The sequence below is a fragment of the Antedon mediterranea genome, chromosome 4, assembly GCF_964355755.1.
Source record: "Antedon mediterranea chromosome 4, ecAntMedi1.1, whole genome shotgun sequence".
Taxonomy (NCBI): domain Eukaryota; kingdom Metazoa; phylum Echinodermata; class Crinoidea; order Comatulida; family Antedonidae; genus Antedon; species Antedon mediterranea.
In genome coordinates, this window is record NC_092673.1 from 16,396,220 (window position 1) to 16,418,681 (window position 22,462).

A 22,462-nucleotide genomic window follows, 5' to 3' on the forward strand; every position below is an offset into this window, starting at 1 on the left:
TTTTAACAACACAATTTGTTGTGGATAAATCCAAAAGCTGTAGGAATCACTGTATTTATAGTACAGGGATTTTAACAACACAATTTGTTGTGGATAAATCTAAAAGCTGTAGGAATCACTGTATTTATAGTACAGGGATTTTAACAACACAATTTGTTGTGGATAAATCCAAAAGCTGTAGGAATCACTGTATTTATAGTACAGGGATTTTAACAACACAATTTGTTGTGGATAAATCTAAAAGCTGTAGGAATCACTGTATTTATAGTACAGGGATTTTAACAACACAATTTGTTGTGGATAAATCCAAAAGCTGTAGGAATCACTGTATTTGTAGTACAGGGATTTTAACAACACAATTTGTTGTGGATAAATCCAAAAGCTGTAGGAATCACTGTATTTATAGTACAGGGATTTTAACAACACAATTTGTTGTGGATAAATCCAAAAGCTGTAGGAATCACTGTATTTATAGTACAGGGATTTTAACAACACAATTTGTTGTGGATAAATCTAAAAGCTGTAGGAATCCCTGTATTTATAGTACAGGGATTTTAACAAAACACAATTTGTTGTGGATAAATCCAAAAGCTGTAGGAATCACTGTATTTATAGTACAGGGATTTTAACAACACAATTTGTTGTGGATAAATCTAAAAGCTGTAGGAATCACTGTATTTATAGTACAGGGATTTTAACAACACAATTTGTTGTGGATAAATCTAAAAGCTGTAGGAATCACTGTATTTATAGTACAGGGATTTTAACAACACAATTTGTTGTGGATAAATCTAAAAGCTGTAGGAATCACTGTATTTATAGTACAGGGATTTTAACAACACAATTTGTTGTGGATAAATCTAAAAGCTGTAGGAATCACTGTATTTATAGTACAGGGATTTTAACAACACAATTTGTTGTGGATAAATCTAAAAGCTGTAGGAATCCCTGTATTTATAGTACAGGGATTTTAACAACACAATTTGTTGTGGATAAATCTAAAAGCTGTAGGAATCACTGTATTTATAGTGCACCCAGGTAAAAATTCCAGTTGAAGACCAGTTGGGAAATTTCCCAGTTGGGAATTTTCCCTGTTGTGAATTGAGACAATTACCAGTTGTGAATTTCCCAGTTGGTCTGATAATCCCAGTTGTAAATTTTACCAGTTGTAAATTTCTCAACTGGTCTGATAATCCCAGTTGTGAATTTTCCAACTGGTCTGATCAATCCCAGTTGTAAATTTTCCCAGTTGTACATTTTTCCCAGTTGAGAATTTTCCCAACTGGTAAATTTCAGTACAAAAACAAATTACAAAAACTACAGAACTTATTGTTTAACTGTTTATTTTATTAACTTTAATATTTACAATTACAGTAGTTACTTTCAATTCTGCAGTACTGTAGTTAATTACCCCACAAAGGTCTTAACGACCTGCATAACCCCTACATCTACACAAATGTCAGCATATCCCTGCCGTTTCCTTTTTACAGGTCCATGAAAATGGAGATCTAGCATTTATTCAGTAATATATTTATGAAGTTATGGCCACCTTCTTTATTTAGTCATGTTGACAAAATTAGTCCTGAAAGAGAAAAACCAAAACAAATTGATTAAATAAACAATATACTGGTAGTACAAGGAATAAATCAAATTCAAATCTCAAGTATCAATTTATATACTGTTTTACTGAAAAAGGAAGATGGAATCATATATTAATAGAAATGAAAGAATGATTATCCAAATTATGTTCTCTACAAGCAATAGAGAGAAATGGCGAACCGCGATGACGTCACTCAAATTTCACCGAGTGGGTATAGATTGTAAACAAACCATTTCGCCACATGTTTTTGTATGGGAAATTCCGATGGGTTGAGTTAAAAAGGAAGGTAGAAAAGAACGTTTAAAACACACATAATAGCAGTATCTTTTTTTTTTGCAACACCCTTATCAATTTTAATGTTATATGGGCAAATCTTAACATATTTTATTTTAATTTGGATTGAATTAAGACGCGTTTTTGTTATATACTGTACCCAGCTCTAGGCCCTAGATAGTTGGCATGTATGCTGTAGTACCTCGAGCCTAGCACGGATTATCGGTTATTATAATAATAATAATATTGGAAATTCGTTATTGCGTACTGTACTCACTACTACTACTTTAGCTAGGGTGCTGCTAGGCGTCTCCTAGCTAGGTAGTAAGACTAAATAGAGCCTCTCTAGTAGATGTAGGCCTAGCATTAGTTTCAGTTTGACAACTGCCATTTTGTTATGTGGCTAGTGATGCTTCCTGCAGGGGGGCTACCACCAGTAATGATGCTTGATAACACCATTCTACTATAATACTATAGGCCAAGTCTAATGTAGACCTACAGATATGAGATATTTTTAGGAATATGATTGTGAATGATGGATGACTTTTATACATATTTCATTGTTTTATTGTGTAAATACACAAATACAACAAGAATTATGAGCGTTACAGCAACAACATTGGTTAGACAACGCCATGATTCACGTGTATAAACAAAGGAAATGTGTCGCCCTCAACGGTTTGTTATGATTTTATACCCACTCGGATTTTAGACGTCGGTTCGCCATTTCTCTCTATTGAAGATGAGTATCATTTCACTTTAGTTTGTCCCTTTTATTCAGATATTAGAACTAAGTATATTTTCATTTTATACAAATAACCCCTCTAAATTAAAATATATTTATCTTATGTCTACTACAAATATCTCATTATTAAGCTTGGAAAATATATATATTTTTTTTCATTTTAACGTAGAACAGATAAGTATACATAAATATATTTACCCTTCAAATTGTACTGCTGTACTTTTTTGGTTGGTTTATAGCCTTGTTGGTTGTATTCAAGTAAACTGGAAATCACCTGCAATTGTGTATGAAAAAAATTGAAGGAAAATTAAAAAATATAGGATATTTAGTTTAAGGAAATGGAGACAGACTAAAACAGCATGGATTAGTTTGCTTTATTATTAGATTAGTAGGCTAGCCTAGGCTTTTAGGATATGTTAAAATAGCAGCCATGCATGTCATCACGACACTAGCTAGAGTAGTGATAATACAACATGCAGAACAGTAGTACTACTGTACCTAGTTACTTAGTTTGGGCCTACAACTACTAGAGGCCTAGGGCTAGACTTTAGAGGCCTAGGGCTAGACTTTAGAGGCCTAGGCCTAGCCTAATAGGCCAAAATAACAAAAGTGATCATGAATGAATGGAAATAAATCTCGTTTGTGTGGTAATGACATGTAGGCTAATAATAGGTTAATAATATAGTATTGTTGGGCTTTGTTTCTAGCCTACTATAGGCTAGTACTATGTAGAGGCCAATAAGACAATTTGCGGTCGTACACAGCCATGTATTGTAATCAATCAGCTAGCAAGGTGGGGCAAGCCAAGGCTGAAGCGCCTAGCTTACTAGCCAGCATGCAGCGAGCGGCGAGGCCTCCATTTTGTTGTCGATCTTTGATCATAGTTTGTAGGCCTATGCCTATAGTAATAAGAGATAATAATAGACATATATGTCAGGCCTACCTTTTATAAAACAGCAAGATTTGTGCCTCATCCTTAATTTGATGCGATTAGCCAATAATACCCATTCTAGACCTGGCATCTCTGTGCTGCGTGATCGCCGATTTTGCCGCCGAGCTACACTGGCACAAAAACAAAGGGAGCCGTTTTTGGCTGTTGGCTTGCAGTTTTCTGATTGGTTGTTTACGGTCTGCCGGCCTATACGACGCATGCTCCATTATTTTCAAAAAGTTGTGCAGTATTTCTTATTCTTTACTCGATTTTATTTGATTTAATTTAAATAATTGTTTGTTGCAATAATATAGGATTACAAATAATAATATTAATTATATTTTGAATGGTAATTACGGACCATGCTTCTATTCCCGTCACCTCAACCCAGAACACCCCCCCCCCACCTCTCCCCTGGGTCCTCTCCCGTACTCCCACGACGTACACCCAGCCATCCGCTTTCGCTCTTCTCCGAATTCCCTTGGTTGTTAGGAAAAAAACTAGTTGCAAAACCAATTGAAACAACCAGTTGCCCGGTTGAAAAACCGATTGGACCAGTTGACAGTTGAACTCAGTTGAGCTTTGGGAATACCAGTTGGCCAGTTGGAAAAACCAGTTGACCTGTTGAAAAACCAGTTGACCAGTTTGAAAAACCAGTTGACCAGTTTGAAAAACCAGTTGACCAGTTTGAAAAATCAGTTGACCAGTTGAAAAACCAGTTGACCAGTTTGAAAAACCAGTTGACCAGTTGAAAAACCAGTTGACCAGTTGAAAAACCAGTTGACCAGTTGGAAAAACCAGTTGACCAGTTGGAAAAACCAGTTAGACCAGTTGAAAAACCAGTTGACCAGTTGTTAAAACCAGTTGAACCAGTTGGAAACCAGTTAGACCAGTTGAAGACCAGTTGGACCAGTTGAAATTTCCAACTGTTCTCAACTGGAATTTTTACCTGGGCAGGGATTTTAACAACACAATTTGTTGTGGATAAATCTAAAAGCTGTAGGAATCACTGTATTTATAGTACAGGGATTTTAACAACACAATTTGTTGTGGATAAATCCAAAAGCTGTAGGAATCACTGTATTTATAGTACAGTGATTTTAACAACACAATTTGTTGTGGATAAATCTAAAAGCTGTAGGAATCCCTGTATTTATAGTACAGGGATTTTAACAACACAATTTGTTGTGGATAAATCTAAAAGCTGTAGGAATCACTGTATTTATAGTACAGGGATTTTAACAACACAATTTGTTGTGGATAAATCTAAAAGCTGTAGGAATCCCTGTATTTATAGTACAGGGATTTTTACAAAAAATGACCAAATTGATAATGATGTTATTATATTAATGATGTGCATTCTGTGTTCTTTCACCCTTTTTAATTCATATTTTGCGATATCAATGTTGTCATCCTTCATGCTGCATTTTGGTTAAAGTGTGGCCTACTGTACTTAATTGGCCTAACAATAAATATAATAAGTCAATTCACATTAATATTTTGTTCTTTCTTTTCTAAGTTTGCAAAATTACAAAACAAAACATGACAAACACATATGTGTTTGTTCTGTTTTGCTTTTGTAATTTTGAACATATTTATATTAATAAATAACTAACATGTGCATATTATGCAAATGAGAGTGCAGAACAATGTTTAAATATAGTGAATTGAATAAATACATTTTTTTGTACAGAACTGAATTATATTTTTTATATGAATGAATTTTCTAATACCTATTTGTTAAAAATGAAATGTTTTATATTTTGATATTTTTCACTTTTAATTCAATTTTGTAAATTAAAACTCAATTAAGTATTTATGCTGCTGTGTTTTAATGTTTATATTCATATATTTTTTAATAAATACTAATGAATGAAAAGCTTTTTTTTTATTTGTAAGGATTGTGTGTTTGTTTGGAAGGGGGAGATTTTAACATCGAGGAGATCATTATACTGTATCAAAATGTACGTGCTTTGCTATTCATTGTATATTATACAAAATATCCATTCCACCAATCCAGAGAGTAATAAAATTCTTCCATATTATACATTACACAGCGATAATGTTACGTAGACAAAAATGGTGATTGCGCCCTCTATAAAAATAAAAGTTTATTCACCCACAACAAACCACTCACAACATGTCGAAGAATGTCAAACAGAAGAAGTAAGTTTTTATTTCATTATTATCATTACTGTATCCTAGCCTAGGCCTACCAACTTAGTACTATATTATATCGGCTTAGATAGGCCTATAGGCCGGCCTAGCTAGGCTAGTTCTAACTAGCTGGGACAGGCCCTACCTCTATGCTATCAAAAAGGCTTTTAGCCCTTAGCTAGGCCTATTCTAAATATAGGCTAGGCCTAACTAGAGGCCTAGACTATATAGTGGGCCTAACCAGTAGCTAGCTAGTAGTAGGCCTACTATAGTAGGTAGTACTAGTAGGCCCTAGGCGGAGGCTAGGCCCTAGTTACGTACAGTAGTAGTAGTACTAGTAGGGCATTGGTGGTTGCCTGTCAGTGTCTGTGTCTGCTGTATCATATGGGTCTGTTTGTATGTAGAGTAGTACTAGTAGTAGTAGCCTAGGCCTTAGGGCGCTAGTTCCGTTTCGCACCTGTTTTTATTTCGACTTCCTTTTGACTCCAAATTGTTAAGCAACTTATTGTGAATACCACACCTTAAAATTGGGCCTCATAAGTACTTTTATGAAGAAGAATCACATAAAAAGTAACAAATAAATCCTTAAATTGATGATTTTACAGACATGTTTCTCGCATACCGTTCGCCGCCAATTTAGCATACTCGAAGTTCAATATTTTCCTTTCTATGGAGCGCCAAAAGAGCAACAACAATAGATGGTTAAAACCTCAGTGGAATGCGTCTTCTTTTAATGCATTTATTATTGAAATACACGTTTAATTGTAATATATTTTGTCAATAAAAATGCTGTAACATTTTACTGCTAATAATTTGCTGTTTTCAAATAGCAACCAACCTAAGAGTAAAACTAAGACTAAGAGGCATATTATTTAGATTAAGGTATACCCCTACAGTACATGTAATATGATGATGAATTTGTCGATTTTCATTCCTAACTAAAAGCTCCTGAAAAAACCATGTACAGTATCAACAGTAATATTTTTGTTGCATTGACAAAATATGATAAAATTGAACGTAATTTTTACCAATAAATGCATTAAATATACACAATTTACTGAGTTTTTAGCCCTCTATTATGATTGCTCTTTTGGCGCTCCATAGAAACAACAACATTGAACATCGAGTATGCGAAATTCACGAACCGATGTGCGAGAAATACATCTGTAAATTCATCAATTTAAAGGATTTATTTTTTACTTTTTGTGTGATCTCCTTCGTAAAAGTATTAAAGAGGCTTAATTCTAAGGTGTGGTACTCACGATAAAGTTACTTAACCAATTTTGAGTCGAAATAAACGACAGGTGCGAAACGGAACTAGCGCCGGCCTGCTTAGATTAGAGGCTAGTAGTAGTAGCCTGTACGAATACAGATTTGTGCAGTAGGGGGCCTATGGGTCACAGTGCATTTCGGCCGCCAATCATTTCGGCCGCCGGTTATGGAACGCCCAAATTCATGAAACTCCAAAAAGGACAAAATATGGCATGATCATTTCGGCCGCCAGGTATGGCGCGCCAAATTGAAATAGCCAGAAATAACTCATTAACTGTACAGTATTAAAGTGAAAAAAAATAACTTTATCAAGTCTATGGAACGCCACAGAGAACTATGGTCATTTAAACTAGAGATCAGTTGTGCAATGGGCTAAATACATTTTGTTTTTGCCGTAGGCATAGATTTAAAGGTATATTAGTTACAGTATTTTACCGTCTGAATATTTTGGTCAAAATGAATATTAATTTAATGTTTATTTTTTTATTTATTTTTAAGTCCCGAAGATGCGTGTGCTTTGTAAAAATGTGTTTCTTTTAATATGAATCAAGACAAGTGTTTTTGACTGGCACATAAAAAAAACTTCAGCATCACCTCCTTCTTATTAAAAAAATATCATTAATATTCACTGTAGTGATGGCAATGTGCACGCTATAATATCGCAACTGTTTCTGGAATTGAAGACCGCCGATTCGGCTTAATAATACAGTATTTAGTAAAATATTAACATTTTAACACACATGGCGTGTCATACATATTCAAGAATAATTACAATTCTGGCGGCCGAAATTAACAATACATATTTTGTCCTTTTTGGCGTTTCATGAATTTGGCAATTCCATAACCGGCGGCCGAAATGACTGGCGGCCGAAATGATCAGACACCGGCCTATGTGCTCTGCATGCTTCGTGTTATATTATTAATTTGACCAGAAGGCCCCTGCCTGTCCTGCTTCCCAAGATTACCAGATAATCCATGACCGCGTTTGAAATCGGTCATGTTTTGAATTGGCTGCTTTTCGAATCAGTTAGGTACCCAATATATAATTTATTGATATTCTGGAAAAAATGATAAATAATAGGAAGATTAAATGAGACTTACCTGTAAGTTGAAGTTTGATCACTATTTTATGAATATGTGAGTGAGGTGTAAACTGAGATCCCGACACGCACGCGCACCTTCATACTTTAAATGTCCAGAGTCCAGTCAATCTAGTGATATTTAGAGGTAAACCCACCACAAATTGCAATAGTAACGAAACATTGATTTTTTCATTCCAAATGTACTTTAGAATGACATATTAAAAGTCACCGAAAATTGAAGCATTGGAAAACATTATTTTTAACATAATCTCAATAACTATAGCGATTTTATTCCGTAAATATTTTTGGGGTAGGGGGTAACATTTATGCCCATAACTTGTGGTTTTATAATCCAATCTCAATAATCTTGATATCAATGTGTAGAATATATATTTCTTTCTAATATGCAATTTAAAAAAACAAAATACAACACCTATTTATATAACTAGAGGTCAAAAGGTTATTGACCTTTTACAAAAACTCATTTTTTTCCATAAAAAAATGATTAACTGTAATATCGTATGCCATAATTGTGGATGCATTTAATCAAAATTGTGTTTTTTCTGTACCTACAAAATACAACACCTATTTATATAACTAGAGGTCAAAAGGTTATTGACCTTTTACAAAAACTCATTTTTTTCCATAAAAAAATGATTAACTGTAATATCGTATGCCATAATTGTGGATGCATTTAATCAAAATTGTGTTTTTTCTGTACCTATCGATATATAAAATAGGAAACATGATGTTAACTAGAAGAATTTTAAAAGTAATGATGTACTATTCTTATTGAAATTGATTCTTGATCAAATGTAATGTAAACAATTTTGTGGTGGGGGTAGCGTTTATGCCTATAATCCATTGTTTTATAATCATATCTAAATAGCTTTAGTACCAATGTGCATAGTATATATATCCTACTAATATACATTAAAAAAACAATTAATACAACAGTTATACGTAACTAGAGGTCAAAAGGTCATTGACCTTTTACAAAAACTCAAATTTTTCCTAACAAAATTATTAACTGCAATGTCTTATTCCATAATTGCCGATGCATTTGATGAAACTTGTGTTTAGAGGTAACATTTATGCCTGTCAATAACATCTAAATAACTACAAATGTGTATGATATGTATTTCTTACTCTAAAAACTAATTGATACAACAGTTGTTATGTAACTATAGAGGTCAGTGACCTTTTACGAAAACTCAAATTTTCTTAAAATAGCGTAAAACTAAATTATGTTTATTGGAAGTATTTGGTGCAAATAATGTTTTTCCTGTACCTATTGTATCGTCATGAAATAGGACAAATGATGCTAGCTAGAAGAATATTGAAATTCATTAGTGGTATGTACTATTGCTGATTAATTAATGAGTCTTGATAATTTGGAATCAACTCATGATTTACTTTAGATAGATTTTTGATGATTTTAGTATCAACGAATGTACGTAATGACAAGTATTGGATCTCCCCATGGTTGCGTCCTCTCTCCTCTCCTGTATATTATATACACGGATGACTGTCGCAGCAAACAGGACAATAGTCATCTTGTCAAATTTGCTGATGACACTATCTTGCTGTCTCTCCTTAAAAATTCACAGGACGGTCATGGTTCCGCATTAGATGGAACTCAATGTGACCAAAACCAAGGAGATGATTGTAGATTTTAGGAAGGCGAAAGGACGCAGCCCTCTGGTATCCCTCATAAATGACAAACCAGCAAAATTGTCCATTCCTTTAAATACCTAGGACAATCTCAGCTGGGAATTAAATACAGTAATAGTAAAGAAAGGGCACCAGAGACTTTATCTGTTAAGGAAGCTGAACCATTTTAATGTCGATAAAGTAATTCTCAGGGTTTTTTATAATTCCTTTATTGAGAACGTTTTAACTGTTTTACCTTATATGCTGGTTGTTTAGTCTTACTGTAGGGTCAAAGAGAGAAACTCACTACAAAGAATTGTTAATTTAAGTTCTAAATTAATAGGTTGTCAACTTCGTAGCTTATCTTCCTTCTGTGACTGTATGCAAACTCAAAAAAAAAAAGTAGAGCTATTCTAAAAAGTGTTAACCATGCCTTGTTCAGTGATTTTGAGCTCATGCCTCATGGGCGTCGCTTTCGATGGCCGGCATATAGAACACATCGTAAAAGAAATTCTTTTTTGCCAGTTGCCACCCGACTCTTAAATTCTTGAACTTTGACTCTTGTTATATTGTACTGTGTATTGTGATATTTTTGTATATTTTGTAAGATCATTTTAATCCAGACCTTTTTATTTGAATTGCCCCGTGTGGGATGATATTGTTTAATCCTTCAAATAGAAAAGGACTCACAACTATGTCATCAGTATCACTTTCTTGTTCGGGTATCAGTACAGTGCAATGCCGTTGCATTCACCACATGTAGTTATAGTTACCCCTGAAGGCTTCAAGGAGATACTCAGGTGCTGGCTTTAAGTCTGTGTGTAGAGGAACCATGTTTCCATCATCTGATCTTCCATCCCCAATCATCGGTACACATATCAACCCCACTCCATTGCTAAAAGATAACTTAAACTTGAACATGATGTTATGTACCTTGGTTGTGGTACGATAATGAAGTTATATATGCGAGGTTGTACTTGTAGATGGGATGGAGTCAAAGGCATTCCACGTTGTCCAGGTCGTCCATTGTACAGACACACTAAATCATTTTCTCTAGCAACCACAATGTCATCCTTTGTAGCTTGTTTGCATCTGAAGACTACTGCATAACGTCAGAAATAAGTGCAATGACAAGCTTTTTTTAGAGCTCTGGATGTTTTGTCACCAGTATCGCATGAGCAACAGAAGGTTATCACAGATGTCTCTCAAAAGTACTGTTTGAACAAGGTTGATAGTCCAACATCTCAGTTCCAGTCTAAAGAATATCACAAGATGTTTTAAATGCTTGACTGCAGAGGAGCACTAGACAGATCCGTGTCATCGGATAATGACAGATGTTTTCCTGTTTGCTGATTCAATGGTTTTTTGTACTATCCGAAATAATCATCAGCAGCAGCTGCATTCACTCATTGCCATTTTGTTCAAATACTAATTACGAAGATTTATAAATTGTTGTTTGTTACAGAAAGTGATCCTATTTTGTGGAACATGTCACTGGTAAAATGTACAGGGATACTACTACCTGACCCGCCTTACCATGTGCGCCGTCTTTGGTGGATGAGCCGCTTTCATAATCATCAAAGACTATGATGGCAGATCAATGTTTTTTACAGATCGCATCATAAGTCTCTACACTATTCCATGGAATGCTGTGCAGTGAGTTGGATGTGTTAGACTATTCATTGTTTCCACATGGCATCATGTTGGTTTATTAGCTGAAAGTATTGTAAGTTGGTTGTTTCAAAAAGTACTGGTGGATAACAAAGTTCATGCTCAAAAACTTCCTTGTTGTCACCTCGAGTCTCCTCTGGAACTGTAGGATCGATGCACACATATTTGCCTGTATGTACTTTATTGCCAGGATCTTGAATACATTGCAAGACTTTCTGGCCTAACATCCGTCCAAAATATTCAATGCTTAATACCACATTGCCAATATTCCAAGTCACCTGCAGTAACTCCCGTGTCAATGGTATGAAATCTCGTTGTAACCAAATTGATTTTTAAATTGCTATTGTGTTCCTGACGTGTGGCCATAAGTTCTTATGTTGGCCGCTGCTGAAGTAACGCCCTGATACTATTGCGAGGCATTACATTCAGCGCAGATTTGGTCTGGATGTACTCATTCCTAAATCTCTTGTCAAACCTCTGGTTTTCTTTGAGACTTCTCATAGAAACCTTTTCAATCACCAGGTCTGTTGACAATCCAGCCCAGATGGTCCGAACGTCATACAACATGGAGGTCATTGTCAAACTGCTGTTGAACATCTTTGTATTTCTACTGGTTAAATAATTGTTAAAATACTTACACATCCCAATATATATACTGGACTAACCATGGCAAAACAAATGCCATCTGGAAAAAATGGAATGTAGATCATCCAGAAGCAACAGGAACAGGAACTCATCTGCATCTTGAGCTGGTCATGTGTATCACTTTGGACTGAAATGTTCACCCCAGGGTATCCCTGTTTGTATACCATTGTTGTTTACAGCGAAAACAACATTTTTAGCCAAAATTGACACATTATGTTGTGTTTTTCCGCAAAAATGACATGCTAAATAAAATGTTATGACTATAAGTTTGATATCACTGAATAGGAAATTTAATAAGCTTTCGGATGACATAAATCACACTTGTATATAATGTATTTCAAATGGTTAAATATATGTAATTAATGGGGCATATTAATTTTGACTTAAAATGACCTTTATTGACCTCTGACCCCTTAACCCAATGCTTGGATTTTCGGTGACTTTTAGTATGTCGTTCTACACTTTATATGGAATTCAAAAATACCTGCTTTGTTACTATTGCAATTTGTGGTGGGTATATCATTAGATTGACTGAACTTATAACCTGCCTTGTTCTATAATATAATTGTTTTACTTGGGGTGGGTTGAGGCGGGCAGTTTACACCTCACTCACATATTCATAAAATAGTGATCAAACTTCAACTTACAGGTAAGTCTCGTTTAATCTTCCTATTTTATTTCATATACGTTCGCTGTAAACTGAGATGTTTAAAGCCAACTCTGGAAACATGTTTGAACTGTAAACCAAATAATTGACGGAAATGTTAGTTTCAATAAAACAACTTTATTTCCAAAAGTCTACAGTCTCTCGTAATAATAACGGGCAACTTAAATATGACAACTATCATAAAGCATTTATTTTGCTTATAATCAATAGTCTAACATTTTAGGATTCTCACCCTAAAAACATCAATTAGAAAACTAAACAACAATAAACTGGTTCAAAATGCAAACAGGAGCTATTTGTAGCCAACAACAAACACAACTTTTCTCAACAGTGCCTGTTGAAATGACGGATTTTCTACAAATTTTATAGGCTTATTATAATATCTGATTAGTGTATGTTCGTTTCTCCACCCAGCTGTTTTCATTATTAAGTCAACCGGGACATTCCTTAATTTTTAATTTTGCTGATGAAGATGCAGCCGCTCGAACCGAATAGGCTTTAAATTTAGTTATATCTACTCCAGCTTCTGATAAATCTGTCCTTATCCATCGAGCAATCGTGTCTTTTGATGCCTCAGCATATGGTTTCTTATGAAATATAAAAAATATGTCCTTATTTTCCCTTAAATTACTAGTTTTTTCCCTGTACTTTAGAATTGTTGTGACCGGACATAGGGTAGGGTCTTCACTTTTGTGGAAAACCACCAGTTGACCTGTATTGTTTGGTCTGCTAGTTTTTAGTAAATGTACAAATGTAAAAGGTGATTGCTTCATTCTCGATATTCATATTTAAAAATTTGAAATTATATAAGGTTTGAAGCCTACTTGAGGACAATGCTAATAACAATGCCACTTTTATGGTAAATTCTTTAAGCAATAATGTATAATTGTTCACCTTATTTTAGATAGTCTGTAACTAAGCGAACATCCCAAATTTGTGCATATTTTGGAGTCGGTGGGTTAAAATTGAATAACCCTTTCATAAATCGTTTCAGTTTGATTGATTGATTGAATTTATTTGGTTCATACATAAAATACATTATAAAATAGACGATAAATTCAAAAGACAACACCAGAAAAGTACTAAAAAACAGTTCTAGGTGTCAAACAATGGAAACAGAACAAAATGAACCAAGGATAATTAGATAAAGTTTCACATTTTTAGTGTAACTTATTTCCATCTAAGTCCTTATGAACATTTAACTGAGACAAATTGACATCTTTAAAAAAGTTATTTAAACGAAAAAGTAAACGCAATTTCATAAGAGAGAAACAAAAAGAAACATTATGAAACATTCTTAAAATATTCTTTGACTTTGTGTTTAAACAGCTTAGTAGAGGTTGTGGCCTTTATACAATCTGGAAAAGAATTCCAGTTTTTTATTCCGTTGTAATAGAAGCTGGTTTGTCCAACACCATTTAGGCGAGGGATTTGAAAGTTATGTTTTCGGGATCTGGTTTCATGTTTATGGGCGGTACTTAATTTGACAAAATATGGATACATATATGGGATGGATGTTCCGTAATATATTTTATGTACATGTACAAGTTGTAACAATTTTACTCTGTTTGTTACATTCAAATAACCAACAACATTTAGTTCATATTCACCAACGTGTGATCAATTGCCTCTTCCTAAAATAAACCTTACAGCTTTATTTTGTGCTGTTTGTAATTTAATTTTAAGGTCCTTAGTAAGTCCGTCAAACCATGAGGTGGATCCGTAATCGTGGTGACTTTGAATGAGAGCGTTACAGAGAATTTTTCTAGTCTGATTATTTAAGCATTTTATATTACGGTAAAGAAATTTTAACCTAGAGTTGATTTTTTTAATTGTACTTTGCGCCATTGATGTACCACTTAAGTTATTCAATAGACTCCTTCATGTTTATATCTAAGATTTCGAGAAAGTTTACAATTTCGCTTTTCGCCGTACTGCTAGTACTATAGCCTAAGCCCTCGTCCTTCAGCTTTATCAGGAAATCGAGGATGTGACCGGTTTTTGGCTGTTGCCATGTGATTCCCCTGATTTCACAAAAGTCTATAAATTTTGTTAGCTGTGAGTTATATTGCTTCCACGTTGACCGTCTCCAGGATTGCAGAATGACGTCTGCTGCAGTATTGCTTATTCCTTTGTTGTAGCGTTCCGCCCTGATAGCCTGCAGGCAAAAAGGTTACCGTATATTTCGGTGTATAAGTCGCACTTTTGACACGCAAATTTGACCTCTAAATTAAGGGTGCGTCTTATACACCGAACATAAATGCCTCACCACACAGATTGTACATAGGCCTACTAGGCAGGCTAGGCTATCGTCACCTCGTTTGCTAACTGCTAGGCTAGGCCTAGCTACAGTAACTAACTAACGTAACGGCAACCTGCTTCGGCCTATTTTTCAAGGCATTTTAGCATGATGTTATACTAAATATGATGAAAAGATTTGTTCATTATTATGGCGCTCTGATAAAATTTCATTTGTAAACGTTTACGTACGATTGGAATAGTATTTATTTATACAGTATTTATACGCACGATCGCCGTACCCCCAGCGCAAGCCCTTTCTTGGCGGCCACATGGTGTATTTATAGTTATACGCACAACCGCCGTACCCCTAGCCTAGCGCAAGCCCTTCTTGGCGGCCACATGGTGTACAGTATTCGACTAGTATATTCTCCAGTTGATTATAGCATGGACCTATACTAATGGTAGTATGATTTAATAAGTATGTGTTTACTTTGAACTCTAATTTCCTCCTTCTTGTGATATGGAAGGGAAACCGTCATACTTATAGAATTTATTTCAAATCCCAAGAAGGTTATTAATGATAAAACCCAATGAGGCTAGAAGTTCACTAGTTTCCCTGGCGGTACCGCCGGCCAAGTCTTCTGACTGGTTTATACACAAAATGTCATCAATGTAAACCAACAGAATATGTCCTCTGCTGCGCAAAAACGCAGTTGGAGGCTTTAATAATTTCGTGAAAAGTCTAGGCCCTGAGCAATGCGACAAACTTATACAGGTTGTCTTTCCAAACAAATTTTAAATATTTAGTGTCCGACTCTGCTATGGGTACAGTAAAATATGCATCTTTGAGGTCGACTAACATCATATATACACCTGGTGAAATTAGTGTCAATGCATTTCCAAACATTTCCATTTTGAAATGTTTATATCCATGTCACATATTCATTTAATTTAGAGAGGTCTAATATCATTATGGACCCTCCATCTTTCTTTGGCCTTGTAAAAATATTTGATACAAACTGGTCATGTTAAAACATGGCTGGTTTGACCACCCCTTTTGATATCAATTTTACTATTTGATCATCAATAGCCTCCATATCCATGTTGCTGAGTTTGTATGGATGAGGTATTTTTCCTTTTAGGTGGTAGGGTATGGCTTTATCAAACTCTAGATCAACTATTTTTTATTTTAATTACATCTAACCAAACACGTAACAAATTAGGTTAAATATCTTCTCATCTTGCACGTACGGCCGTACGCGCTAGATTGTTTACTCAAAAGTCTTTGACCTTATCCTATTCAACCTTGTTTTTGCAGTTGACCTGGGATTTGTATGTCTTCCTACGCTAAGATTATATATTTCCACATGCCATGTGCTTTTTTCTCTAAGATATATTATTATAAGTGCCAAAAACCCGGTTTTTTTCTCGATATGAGGCCTTTATTATTCAATTTTTTTAAAGAAAAAGCACACATACCATAAAAAATATCCATGTATTTAATTTTTGGAATATAATATTCCGTGAGGCTCAACTACAAAACCACCATTGTGTGATATGATGTCATCGTTAGCCAATCAAAGCTGAGCTTTCCCGTGATTATCGGCATTGGTCACGGTTGAATGATTTTGGATTCTGGCTGATTTGATTTGATTGGTGGATGCGAATCACCCGCAGCGGAAAAAACAAAAACAAAACCCGGAGGAAGGGGGCCTTTGACCTTACTATTACTATTATTAGTGGCTGGCCGCTCAGGATTTTCATCCTTCTTGGATAGTTGTGTACCTGATACTTCCCCCTCCTCCAGGTCAGACACATCATGTTCGTACTGATGATGCCTATTGTAAATGTTACTCGTGAGGCTAACCACCGAGCTACTGTCATCATATTCATTGTGACAACATTTGTGTCATCAACTGAGATAAAAGGTTGTGCGTTGACTCATTTATTTGTTAAGCAGCCTTCGTCTCTTCAACCGCTCAAGGTTTTCAACCCTAGCCTCATAGTTTAGGCCTACTCCGACCTGTTGATTAAGCTGCAGCACGTTAGTACATGATGGCCCGGCGATAGCAACGGCATCGCTATTGCTATGCGTATTACCTTCTTTAGGAGGCCTAGTAATAGTACAGCTAGACCCAGCCTTTCTGGCCTTTTTTGGTGGGCTTAGCCACCGTATGCTGTACAAGTGAAGTTGTAGCTGCAAATGTTACATTTCCAGCAGAAATCTCCAGCACATCTTCGTGTATTGCAAGGGATTTTTGTTTCATGATCGTTCGGGTGCACGCCGTCTCCAAACGATGGCGCCGATATGAGGGTGCGTGTGCGTCAGGATCTCAGTTTGCAGCGATCGTATATGAAATAAAATAATGATATACGGTAGGCCTAGGCCTACATTCAAAAATTTATAAATTTTATAAAATTCATATTAATTTCTCATTTTTGGAGGATTCTTCCCACATTTTTTTATGTTTTTTACTTGCTGTATCCCAACACTTGCATGTTTTGTTCATAAATAAAATTAACAGTTGACAGAATATAAAGTGGATGTGTAAACAATACGCACCTCGTGAAAAGTGCAGGTAATTGTTTATTTGTTGAGTTTGTACGTTACATCCTTATAGTGTCGCAATACTGGAGACCATTAACTGATATACGTAGATTTTAAAAGTGGAATCCATGGGCTTTGATCAGTAAAAACACATACGAAGATGAACCAGCTGAAGTAGTCGAAATGTGCAGCTCATCCGACATGAAAATGACATTGTTAATGATACCTTAATAACAATACATTGCCCATGTATTTTGGTCACTGCACCGCTTTTGCACAATTCAAAGTTACGAAAAGAATTCCTTGCTCAAATTGTAAATAATATTGCTGTGTTTTTTAATGAAGTTAAACAGCCTAAATAAATTGCACAAGAAAATCTGTTACACAACCTAATGAGGAACATACATGAAATCCCTATAATCGCACAGCCAACCACTTTACTTTCCAAACATGGTAAATGCTCCTCAACAAGAGGAGTTGTTTGTGATTTGTATGCAAGTCCTGGGTGGGCTATTGCACAATTGGAAACCTTAAAATCTAAAACTTTGGCATTTCTACTATACTAGTGGTACAGTAACTCACTGCCAGACTTTAGTAATCTACAGTAAGTTCTGCAGACACTGGGCAACGGCAAAGTTTGTATCGTGAAACATTTGAAGTGCCACAGGGTGCCTTGAGGGACTGAAAATATTGGAATCAGTAATTTAAACCAGGCCGTTTTATTGGGTGTTTATATTAGTTACAAGTATATTACATTCCAGTTGATGAAGTAATTGGTGTTAATATACTAAATAACTAACTAAATAATCAATACCAATCAACATGTTATTACAAAATAGAACAAAAAAAGTAATTACAAGCATTTTTAAATAAATCAGTCTAACTTTAGGCATAATACTGTGCATGCATCGAGTACTTTAGTACACTTTGGACATTAAAAACTTAATATAATTATCATCGTCAAATTGACTTTCCACCTGCATTGAAATTAATATTTTGTCAATTTGTAATTTTCTTTTTTTCTCTAAGTTCATGTCAAGCAATTTCTGTAATTATTTTATACACATCTGTCTAATGAGTGTTCTTTTTGAATTACTTATCCTAATTTAGTAATGTTAACTTCAGATATTTGGGTAGTCTACTGTAGGTTATTAGTAAAAAGATAACTGGTATAGTAGATCGGAATGCCTGATAATTATAAAATGTATACACACTAGCTTCTATTATGCTGACTCGCGCGAAGGCAGCAATCATCAGGTTTTTATTCAATCAATGACAATCAGTAATTTGCATACATATTTACATGTGTGACTAATCACTACAATTGCCACAATGGCGTTTCATACATATAAAAGCACAAAATCAAAACGCTGACTGGTGGACTGCTGTGTTCTAGTAATACTATCTTTGTTGAACATTAGAATATCTCATATTTCACAGAGCAATGTAGGCCTAAAGACAGAAATAAATAAATGAGTATTAAGGTCTATTAGTTAAAAAAACAAAATATCTCTTTATTATATGTTGAAGATTCATACTGAAGACATTAGTAATACACTTTTTTTTTATAAGAAAGCACATTCATCAAATATAATCAGAATGGATGATACTGTAAACTGCTGCTGTGTATTGACAAGTTTACTGTATTCATTATCACTGTGCAAATATAATATCTCATCAGAATTAATGCATCATATTATTAGCATCACTTCCTAATATCATAATCACTATTATAATTATATATACCAAAATAGAGATTGTAGTGTTGTACAATGAAATCTGTGGTGTTTACTAATTGGAATAATTAGTCATTGCATTATCTTTATTATCATTGTTGAACATTGAAATACAATGCTTAAATTAAATCTCTAAGATTATCTAATAACAAATTGTGTAGCAGGAACTCAATAGATAATAATTATATAAATTTAAAAGTTAGTTTTCTGTATAAATGCACTTATATTGAACTTGTTATAATTATCAACATAATCGGTTACTTTTAACTAATTGGATTCATTAATCATTGCATTATCTTTGTTGAACATTGAAACACAATATTAAATCTCTAGTTAAGATTTGTGATAACAAATTGTGTAGTAGCAGAAACTCAATAAATAGATTACCGGGGCGTTTATTCAGGGGACGCATTTTTTTTTTTTTTATGTAATTTGGTAATGTGTATAATCAAATAAATACCCCAGATATGAAAAAATACAATATAATTTATATAAAAAACTGAACTTTACTAAAAATTGTATAAAAATGCTTGGTAAATTGTAGATCATGTCAATCAATGAATTCTACTGCAAATATAAATGTGTTGTAGAACAACAATGCATGCAGCGGGGCGTTTATTCAAGAAAATAAATACCATATGGCATTTATTCAAGATGATGTTCTATTAATGTTTATTTAAAGCATGGCATATATTGGAATAAATAAATTAGTTAGTTTTCTGTATAAATGCACTTATATTGAACTTGTTATAAATGGTCACATCAGTGTCACATTATCAATTTCATATCTCATAAATTTTTACTAATTGGATTCATTAGTCATTGCATTATCTTTATTATCTTTGTTGAACATTGAAATACAATGCTTAAATTAAATCTCTAAGATTATCTGATAACAAATTGTGTAACAGAAACTAAAAATAATTATTTTATTAATTTCCTGATATAAAAATAATTGTTTTATTAGTTAATGTTGATACTGTGACACTAATGTGACCATTTATAATGATAACAAGTTCAATATAAGTGCATTTATGCAGAAAACTATCTGATAAATTTGAATAATGAGGGTTTGTTGAAGTAAACTGACAGATACAGCGATATAATATAATTTTGTATTTAAACAGAAGATAAGTAAATATCACCTGCTTGTTTTACAACAGGAATAAGGCTATAAATGTTTGGTTTGGTGTTTTGATGTAGTACTGCAATATCAGACTGCTACTAGACCAGTGGATGGAAGAATCTTGAAATCCATAGCTGACAATTGTAATTTTTTGGTTACCAACAACTTTTTATAAATTCATTTGTGTGAGTTATATATTTTTTTTAAATTTCAGTAGATCTACCTGATTCCCAGTGCTGTATCTCCACATACTATCTATTTCTGAAGTATCATAGGAATATTTGGTAATACAGCATCACATGTGGTGCCTGTATCGTGTAAGGACGTTAAGGGTTAGGTTACTCTAGATACATGTGAAACACATGTGATGTTGTATTACAAAATATTCCTGATACTTCGGAAATCGATACAGATACAGTACCGAGAATCGGCTTGTAGATTAGTGATGTTAATTCTTGTTACAACTATACATTATTTGGGCTGCTTTGTGAAATGCGTATTAGATTCAATACTCCAATATGCCTCTTCAAAGTTAGCTTGGATATTGCTCCTACTAGATGTATGTTGATATAATGTATTAATCCTCAACAAGTAAAGCTGTTGAGTGATAATGTGTTTGTGTATGTCATGATCTACTGTATAAACACTTTTTAACAGGCCTACGCAGTTAGTTAAAATATACTGTTTAAATCTAAATGCCCTAACAAAATTATTTCAGTTAGATATTTTAACAGGAGAGATTTAATGTTTACTATTTTTATTTTAAGAGAGGCATAATTGACTTGATTGGTAAATGAAGACGGTGTATTTTTAAAATGGAGAGGTATGGTTTTCAAATTTATTTAAAATACAAATAAACTAACTTTCAATTATTTGTTGATATTTATTTTACTTTTTAAAATTTCATTTTTATGGTGCTTTTAACAAAGTGTCAAAAAAAATATATATATAAAAAGACCATAGAGATGTATTGTCCTCCAAAAACATGACAAAATGAAGATTAATTAAATCAGACTTTAAATAGGTTATTTTGTAGTTTTATAAATCTCTTCCATAGAAAAGAAAAACAAACAAAAAAATGTTTTCACTCACAAAATAAATGTTTAAATTCAACCAAAAACCTATTGGCTGGCTGGCAGCCAATTTGACTGCTTTTTGGTTTAAATTACAGTTTTTTCAGGTAAATAATGTTTTTTTCTATTCAATTGTGGATAACTATTATGTGACAATAAAATGGCATATTCAACAAAAAAATGTTTATAATTATTTTTTCAGGGGGACAATACATCTTTAAGTATGAAAAAAATTCAAATTTAAACATGCAATCAGGCCTGTCATGAACAGTGACATTATCTGGCATTCATTTGGTCATCTCACTTTCTAGATCACAAGAGATCTTAAGTTGACTTTTTGAAAGTGTAAGTTAGGTTTTCTTACAGTACAGGGCAATTTCTATATTATTTCAATATAGAAATAGGTAATTCCAAACCTTTTAGGATAATATTGAAGTTTATAATTTTCATTTTGACAGGAACAATTTAGAACAAGCTTTGGTCAGGAATGATTTGGAAACAGTTGAACGACTTTGTAGGACGCAACCAGATCTTGTGAAAACTATCGATGAGGTATAACTAAATATAATAGACTTTGAATAGGCCTTGGCAGTTTTAATAAGTTATTCACTTCCGTGGAAAAAAAAAATTATTTCTCTTTTACTAAAAACCATTGTCTGATGGACAATTTGACGATTTGTTGCTTAAATTACAGTTTTAATTTTTTTTATGATCCAATTTTGGTCAAAGTGATTTGAACATTCTTTTAAATACAATTTTATGAAATTCACATTTTTGCTATTACTACTTTTGCTTTTTCATTTTCCCTCTTTCCTTTTCTATATTAAAAAATTTGTATTTAAAGATGTATTGTCCCCCTGAAAAAAATTATTATTAAAACTTTTTTGTTGAATATGTCATTTTAATGTCACATTAAAATAGTTATCCACTTTGACCAAAAATTAGATTTAAAAAAATATATTTACCTGAAATAACTGTAATTTAAAGCAAAAAATAGTCAAATTGGCAGCCAGCCAATGGATTTTTGGTTGAATTTAACCAT

At 33.7% G+C, this 22,462-nt stretch overlaps 1 protein-coding gene and 2 long non-coding RNA genes across 3 annotated transcripts in view; 2 read left to right on the forward strand and 1 right to left on the reverse strand.

The window, feature by feature from the left end:
* Positions 1-22,462, forward strand: part of LOC140047600 (uncharacterized) — a 264,382-nt gene that overhangs the window by 118,764 nt on the left and 123,156 nt on the right. The gene's annotated exons all lie outside the window — the stretch shown is intronic.
* Positions 1,327-3,703, reverse strand: LOC140048048 (uncharacterized). Its single transcript, XR_011845038.1, has 3 exons — positions 3,562-3,703; positions 2,817-2,892; positions 1,327-1,582 (listed from the first exon to the last, which is right to left on the reverse strand). It is a non-coding gene; the product is annotated as an uncharacterized lncRNA (long non-coding RNA).
* Positions 5,692-22,031, forward strand: LOC140047474 (uncharacterized). Its single transcript, XR_011844955.1, has 4 exons — positions 5,692-5,715; positions 20,385-20,532; positions 21,115-21,170; positions 21,879-22,031. It is a non-coding gene; the product is annotated as an uncharacterized lncRNA (long non-coding RNA).